Genomic DNA, 9,124 nt, shown 5'->3' with positions numbered 1-9,124 from the left:
TAGCGTTTTTGGTGACATTCCAAATCTCCTCAAATTCCTATTGAAATATAGCCGCCGTCACACCTTCTTTACAGCTGTATCAATATTTTGGGTCCAGGTTAGCTCTCGGACATACTGGCACCCAGGATCTTAAAATAGCTCCCTCACTGCATTTCTGATTCCTCCATGAGGATCAGTGTGTGTCATTCACTCAACTATTATGTGTCATCTGTCCTCATACCCGAACTCCGGAAAACACGTTGAGGAATTCTTCCATGGGCAAAAAGTCAATGGTCTGAGATAACTGAGCAGCAAGTTGACTTCACAATTCTTTGTTAATTGTCAATTCAAATATGAGCGAAAGTCTGAGAATCAGATTCCCACGACACAATAGGTGACTTTGTGGTTTGTTAGAAGTAAAGGTCTGTTAAGATCTATTAAGAACTGTGCATTCCAGTGATCCACCACTCTCTGAATAAATAAAACCCTACCCATCACATGCCCTTTGAACACACGCCTTCTCACTGTAAATGCCTGCCCTTTGGTATTTGACATTTCAACCCCGGGAATCAGATACTCCCTGTCTACTCTATCTATGCCTCTTTTAAACTTATAAATCTTCATCGGAATTCCCCTCAGGCTATGGTGCTCCAGAGGAAACAACTCACCGTCCTTTCCAATTGTATCCAGTCTCAATTGTAAGCCAGACTGACGCTGTGGAAATACAGCTCCAGAAATATGATTTTTATTTCTACAAGGAGCATGTGTGTGTGTGGCAAATATCCGTCGACATTTCCTGGTACATGCTTCAGAGCATCGACTGATGATAAGAGAATGCTCACCATGACACTGGAGTAAACTCCAGATGTCTCCTTCTCCTGTATAGTAAAGGACTTCAATTTGCTGCATCCTACTACAGGTTCTGAGTTATCATAATTCGAAAATGAGCAATGCTAAAAGTTCAGGTGCAACTGTTTTATTTAAATTTTCTGCCCATTACACTACTGGTGTTTTGGCAGCAATAAAGGTCTTCCTTCTTTGGCTGTGTTCAGGGCTTCCTTCATCATGTCAGTGTTACGCCTGTGACAATAGACAATAGGTGTAGAAGTAGACCATTCAGCCCTTCGAGCCTGCACCGCCATTTTGAGATCATGCCTGATCAATTACTATCAATACCCTGTTCCTGCCTTGTCCCCTAATCCCTTGATTCCCCTATCCATAAGATACCTATTTAGCTCCTTGAAAGCCTCCACTACCTTCCGAGGCAGTGCATTCCAGACCCCCACAACTCTCTTGGAGAAGAAGTTTTTCCATAACTCTGTACTAAATGACCTTTTTTAATGATCCTCTTCTTAAAACGTTTTTATTGCGTTTTCAAATAATTACAGAAAGAAAAACAAATATACCCTTAGCCCCTCCCCTCTAACAACCCTACAGAAAAAAAGAAAATGAAAAAAAAGAAAGAAAGCGAGAGTGCCTGTATATCTGAAGATCCCCACATGCTCCACGGAGTTCGTAATAACTTTATTATATATACTTGTTTCTTTCCCCAAATAACCAATTATTTTATCTTCGGAGCAGTCATTTGAGATCTTAAGCTGTGTTGCCTTTAAGGCATTTGTTTAGTTTATTATACTTTTGCTTTAGTAATTTGTTTGTTATCATTTTCTAGTTAAAGTTAAGGTTGTTTAAAGTAAATTCGTTTTCTGTGATATATAGCGGCATGCGATGACGTCACTCCCGGTTTCGCCGTGTGTTGTGGGAGAATACCGGTTTGGAGAAACAGGAAGGAGGGGGCTTATGTGTACAGTATCAGCGCGAGAAAAGTTTTCTTTCTACGCACGAGAAACATTAGTGAATCAACGCCCTAAGTTCATGAGATAATCGATATGTTGAATTAAAAATGTTAACGCTGATTCTGTTAAAAGTAATGATGATTGATAAAGTTTATGTTTTTTGTTATTTAAAGCGTTGCGGATAGTTTGTGTTGAAATGTATTTAAAGCCAGTCAATGGCATGGGTAGATTCTGACTGTATGTTGCACTTCAATGTAAGATTGTTGTTGTCGTTTTACTTTTGCAAGTGTTTATGATGTAAATGTGATGTCAAGAAGGAAACAAATACAGTATGTTTTTTGTATTGTTTTATCAACAGTTTTCACCATACCTTAATGTGGAAGAGTGAACATTAAATGGTTAATCTTACTGGGACCGCCTCATTGATTGGTTTATGCTTGGTGTTTATTTCAGAGTTATTTTACAGCTGTGCGAGAACACTACATAAGCATTTACGAGAATGACACCATCTGATTTCAAATCCCAGAAAATCCTGCAGTCTCGTTCCTGCAGTTCTTCCATTGGAGTGAAAATCATATAGATATTGGAGATGATGTATGTTGCCGTATGTCGATTACAATAATGACATTTGTGCTGTTCATTTTTTTCAGACAGCTGCACCATAGACCCTGAAAGTGACATCAGGAATATCTTCTCCGCAAGTTACAGTGAGCATCTGGGTTAAATCTGATCAACAGCACAAGGTCAGAAACTTAGTGTCACTACCAAAAGTTCCAGCCAATAGAAGTTCAACACTGTATAATGTGTGTTAAAGAAATGTGAAATAGTGCAACACTTGTAATAATAATTAACAATCAATGAAGCATACAAACAATGTGTTCTTCATTAGCATTTATTGTAAGACTGGAAGTGGTTACTACTGATATTGGCAACATTTATTCACCATACCTAATATCTGTGCTCTTGAGATTGTCCCCATTAAACACAAAATTATTATAAATAATTAATTTTAGACGTACTTATTTAAGACCATATGACATAAGAGCAGAATGAGATAATCTGGCCCATTGAATCAGCTCTGCCATTCAATCACTGATGATCCTTTGTTTTATCTCCTCCTCAACCCCATGAGAAAGTAAGGATACATGGGATCCAAGGAGACACTGCTTTGTGGATCCTGAACTGACTTACCCCAAGAAGGCAAAATGTGCTTGGAGACGGGTCATATTCTGCATGGAGGCCAGAGTCCAGTGTTGTGCCTCAGGGATCTATTCTGGGACTCCAACTCTTCGTGATTTTTATAAATGACTGAGACGAGGTAATTTAATGAGATGAGGCATTAATAAGATGCAAAACTGGGCTGAGAAATGGTAGATGGAGTTCAACCCAGATAAGTGTGGCCTGGTTCATTTTGGTAGGTCAAATATGATGGCAGAATGTAGAGTTAATGCCTAGACTCTTGGCAGTGAGGAGGATCAGAGGGTTCTTGGGGTCCCAGGCCCAAATTTTCTTTAAATAACTATTTATGGTTCTTAGTAATTGTTCCATCCAAATAAGTAAGTTTATTTCTTACAATTTTAAAAGGAAGGTTAGTATTAATTGATACTAAATGATTCAATAGAATAAGTTCACTCTTATCCTGAATACTGACTAAAACTGGAGACAAAAGAATGTACGATAGCTAATAAAGTCTCAACATTAGGAATATAAAGCAAAAGGTCATCGGCATAATGCAAAATTTCTAAGGTAAGGACATGTTCGGCACAGCTTTGTAGGCTGGAGGGCCTGTATTGTGCAGTAGTTCCGTGTTTCTATGTTTCTATAATATCTGTTTCCTCAACATTTCATGTCCCTCCACCAATATTCCTAATATCTGCAAACCTGGCAGGAAAGCCATCTATTCCTTCATCTAAGTCATCATATACAGCATAAAAGTAAGTGGCCCCATAGGAACCCTGCGGATCACCACTAGCCACTGGCAGCCAACCAGAACAGGATCCATTTATTCCCACTCGCTGCCTCCTACCAATCAGCCAATGTACTACCCATGTTAGTAACATTCTTGTAATACCATGGGCTCTTAATTAAATGCGCAGCCTTCTGTGTGGCACTTGTGTCAAAGGACCTCTTAACGCCCAGATATACAAAATACACTGCATCCCCTTTATCTATCCTGCTGGCATTCTCATCAAATTATCGCAAAAGGTACATATTTTTAGCCAGATGGTGGAGGAATTATGGAATTCGTTGCCACATACAGTGTGGAGGCCCAATCATTGAAGGTGCTTAAGGAGGAGATTGATAGGTATCTAATTAGTCAGTGTATCAAGGGATATGGGGAAAAAGTCGAAAATTGGATCTAGATGGGAGAATAGTTCAGCTCATGGTGGAGTGGCAGAGCAGACTCAATGGGTCGAATGTAATATGAATTATTAATAGAGTAAACGAATAGACTATAACAGAGACAGTACTTAGCTCATGACGAATTAATGTTGTCACAAATAAAGTGACTATGAATCACTGATTATTTCTACTTGGCATAATTTATAATTATTTAATTATTTCTGGTTAAATATTGCTATATTTCTACACAATTCCTGCTTAGTATGAATGTAACGAGACCCAATTTCCTTCGGGATCCATAAAGTATGTCGTTCAGTCTGTCTGTCTGACTGAAGTTTCTGGCAGACTGAATTCCTTCCGATGGATCATTGCTGGGAGTGCTCGTTCCTTTTGGGCAGCTCGCCATCTACAACACAAGTTCAGAAATATTCATTTGTTACTGAAAGCATAGTACCTTAAAACCTGGAATACAACAAATGATTAATATTGAATAGGATAAAAAAAAAACCTGACACATAAAGGTTTGGAACAAGAGGAAGTGAATTATGATGAATGTTAAATTGTGCCAATGCTTGAAATAAGGGATGGCAATAAATAAAGGGCAGCAAGAAGACCACAGACATGTCATCAGGTTTGAAGGACCATGTGCCTCAATGACACTGATTTCTATGTTGTCTGGAGTCAGGGCCTTCTGCTTTAGCTCTTGGTAGTATCAGCCATACCTAACAGGTCAATAAGTAGAGGCCAGGCGAAGAGATGTCCATGGGTCCTGCCCGTTCAGGGTTTCAGTTCAGCAATAAAAATTCAGACTGGTAAATCAAAACTGGTCTGGAAAAGCAATAAAGAATAATTCTACATCTGAGTGTAACTGTATTCCTGAGTCTCCACATGAAATGCATACTAGACAGTAGAGAAAACTAAGTGGAAGTACTGACATGATGAAGGAAGCCCTGGACACAACCAGAGAGGAAGACCTTTATTGCTGCCAAAAACACCGGTAGTGTAATGGGCAGAAAATATAAATAGAACAGTTGCATTTGTCTTTCAGCATTGTTTGTTTTCGAATTATGATAACTCAGAACTTATAGTAGGATGCAGAAAATTTAATTCCTTTACTGCACAGAAGAAAGAGACATCTGGAATTTACTCCAATGTCGTGGTGAACATCCTCTTATCATCAGTCGTGTGCTCTGAATCATGCACCAAAAAATGCTGCTTGATATTTGCCACACACACATACTCCTTGCAGAAATAAAAATATTATTTCTGGAGCTGTATTTCCTCAGTGTCAGCTTGGCTTACAATTGAGACTAGATACAACTATTGTATTATACAATATTAATTAAAGTTCATAATGTGCTCCTTTGTTGCCTTTACATAGATCTAGTTTTATCAAGAGAACAGAAACATTCCCCGATATGTGACACAGCAGACTCTGCTTAGCTAATATTATAGACTGATTACTTTTGTTGAAAGTTATCAATATACGTTATCAAATGACAATTTTAATTAAATTACAAAGCAGTTCAAATCACTACAACAGGACTGACGATTTGGTATTCACTTAATGAGTGACATGTCAACAGAAACATTGAGAAAGTTTGTAGTATGATACCAAAGCAAAACGGATTATTGTGTAATGTGGGCATTGATTGCAAATTGATTGGAACTCATTGTCCTGTAATTCTGTTTGAGGCATCATGGTCGTGGAATTATGGAATTCGCTGCCACATGCAGTGTGGAGGCCCAATAATTGAGGGTGTTTAAGGAGGAGATTGATGGGAATCTAATTAGTCAGGGTATCAAGGAATATGGGGAAAAAGTCGGAAATTGGAGATGGGAGAATACTTAACTTCATGGTGAAGTGGCGGAGCAGACTCAAGGGGCCGAATGGCCTACTTCTGCTCCTTTACCTTGTCTTGTCTTGACATGTGAATTATTAATATAGTAAATGAATAGACTAAACTCAGAAACAGTGCTTAGCAGATAACGAATTAATGTTGTCACGAATAAAATGACTATGAATCACTGATTACTTCCACTTGGCATAATTTATTATTATTTAATTATTTATGGTTTTATATTTCTATATTTCTACGTGGGCTTTTCTGCCGGCTTTCACTATTACGCTGTTACAGGAGTTCTAGCCTTTCTTCTGGTGCGTCTCAAGGAGCTGTTCCCCAGACCCTCTTTTATCCCCACTCATAGGGTCTCAGATGTCACTCAGGGTGGAATGATGCCATCCCCTAACCTGCCCACGTTGCCTGAGGGCTTCCATGAAGCAGAGTACTCAATACACAATTCCGCCTCCAAGAAACAATGACCTTTTCCGTGGCTTTGTATCGCTGGGGGCCAGGACATTCCAAACTTCTCTCTCTCATTTCCTGGGTCTCCTACCCTGACTTAATAGCGATCTTGCAATTCTCAAAAATGAAGAGGGAGAAAACAGAGAACTATCGACCTGTCAGCCTGACATCGGTGGTGGGAAAAATGCTGGAGTCCATTATTAAGGATGAAATAGTGGCATATCTAGATAGGAGTGATAGGATTGGCCCGATCCAGCATGGATTTACCAAGGGTGAATCATGCTTGACTAATCTGTTGGAGTTTTTCGAGGAAGTAACCAGGAAGTTAGGCGGGGGAGATGCAGTGGATGTAGTGTACCTTGATTTTCAGAAGGCATTTGATAAGGTCCCACATAGAAGATTGGTGGGTAAAATCAAAACTCATGGCATCGGGGGGAAGGCATTTACATGGATAGAACACTGGTTGGCAGATAGAAAGCAAAGGGTAGGTGTGAATGGGTGTTTCTCGGAATGGCAGGTGGTGACTAGTGGGGTGCCACAGGGCTCGGTATTGGGACCACAGCTGTTTACCACTTACGTTAATGATTTGGATGAAGGCATAAAAAATAACATCAGCAAATTTGCTGATGATACTAAGCTGGATGGCAGTACGACATGTGATGAGGATGCTGGGAGAATTCAGGGTGACTTAGATAGGCTGGCTGAGTGGGCAGATACTAGGCAGATGGCGTTTAATGTGAATAAGTGTGAGGTTATCCACTTTGGGAGTAAGAACAGGAAGGTAGATTATTATCTGAACGGTTTAGAGTTGGGTAATGGAGCAATAAAATGAGATCTCGGAGTCCTTGTTCATCAGTCACTGAAGGTGAATGAGCAAGTGCAGCAGGCAGTGAAGAAGGCTAATGGAATGTTGGCCTTTATTGCAAAGGGAATTGAGTACAAGAGCAAGGAAATCCTTCTGCATTTGTACAGAGCCCTGATGAGATCTCACCTGGAGTATTGTGTACAGTTTTGGTCTTCAGGGTTAAGGAAGGACATCCTGGCTGTAGAGGAAGTGCAGCGTAGATTCACGAGGTTAATTCCTGGGGTGTCTGGACTGTCTTACGCAGAGTGGTTAGAGAGACTGGGCTTGTACACGCTGGAATTAAGGAGATTGAGAGGGGATCTGATTGAAGCATGTAAGATTATTAAGAGATTGGACTAGATAGTGGCAGGAAATATGTTCCAGATGCTGGGAGAGTCCAGTACCAGAGGGCATGGTTTGAGAATAAGGGGGAGGTCATTTAGGACAGAGTTAAGGAAAAGCTTCTTCTCCCAGAGAGTTGTGGGGGTCTGGAATGCACTGCCTTGGAAGATAGTGGAGGCCAATTCTCTGGATGCTTTCAAGAAGGAGCTAGATAGGTATCATGGATAAGGGAATCAAGAGATATGGGGACAAAGCAGGAACAGGGTATTGATAGTAATTGATCAGCCATGATTTCAAAATGGCGGTGCAGGCTTGTAGGGCCGAATGGTCTACTGCACCTATTGTCTATTGTCACAGGCGTAACACTGACATGATGAAGGAAGCACTGAACACAGCCAGAGAAGGAAGACCTTTATTGCTGCCAAAAACACCAGTAGTGTAATGGGCAGAAAATATAAATACAACCGTTGCACGTGAACTTTTAGCATTGCTCATTTTTGAATTATGATAACTCAGAACTTGCAGTAGGATGCAGCAAACTGAAGTCCTTTACTACACAGGAGAATGAGACATCTAGAGTTTACTCCAGTGTCATGGTGAACATCCTCTTATCATCAGTCGATGCTCTGAAGCATGTACCAGGAAATGTCGATGGATATTTGCCACACACACACATGCAGAAATAAAAATCATATTACTGGAGCTGTATTTCCTCAGCGAAAGCTTAGCTTACAATTGAGACTGGATACAATTGGAAAGGACGGTGAGTTGTTTCCTCTGGAGCACCAGATCCTGTGTGGAATTCCGATGAAGGTTTATAAGTTTAAAAGAGGCATAGATAGAGTAGACAGGGAGTATCTGATTCCCGGGGTTGAAATGTCAAATATCAAAGGGCAGGCATTTAAAGTGAGAAGGCGTGTGTTCAAAGGGCATGTGAGGCGTAGGGTTTTTTTTTTATTCAGAGAGTGGTGGATCACTGGAATGCACAGTTCTTAATAGATCTTAACAGACCTTTACTTCTAACAAACCACAAAGTCACCTGTTGTGTCGTCGGAATCTGCTTCTCAGACTTTCGCTCATATTTTCCTGTGAATTGACAAGAAACAAAGAATTGTGAATTCAACTTGCAGCTCAGTTATCTCAGACCATTGACTTTCTTGCCCATGGAAAAATTCCTCACCGTGTTTTCCGGAGGTCGGGTTTGAGAATATAGAGTTCGGGTATGAGGACAGATGACACATTATAGTTGAGTGAATGACACACACCAATCCTCATGGAGGGATCAGAAATGCAGTGAGGGAGCCATTTAAAGCTCCTGGGGGCCAGTATGTCCGAGGAGCTAACCTGGACCCAACATATTGATACAGCTGTAAAGAAGGTGTGACGGCGGCTATATTTCAATAGGAATTTGAGGAGATTTGGAATGTCACCAAAAATGCTATGCTTTCTTGGAAGCTTGACAAAATTTGAATTATTATCTGAAACATTGACAAATTTCTACAGATGTCTGTTAG

The sequence above is a fragment of the Hypanus sabinus genome, unplaced genomic scaffold, assembly GCF_030144855.1.
Source record: "Hypanus sabinus isolate sHypSab1 unplaced genomic scaffold, sHypSab1.hap1 scaffold_305, whole genome shotgun sequence".
Lineage (NCBI taxonomy): Eukaryota > Metazoa > Chordata > Chondrichthyes > Myliobatiformes > Dasyatidae > Hypanus > Hypanus sabinus.
The sequence above is the reverse complement of the archived record's forward strand: the minus strand, read 5'-3'. Positions refer to the sequence as shown.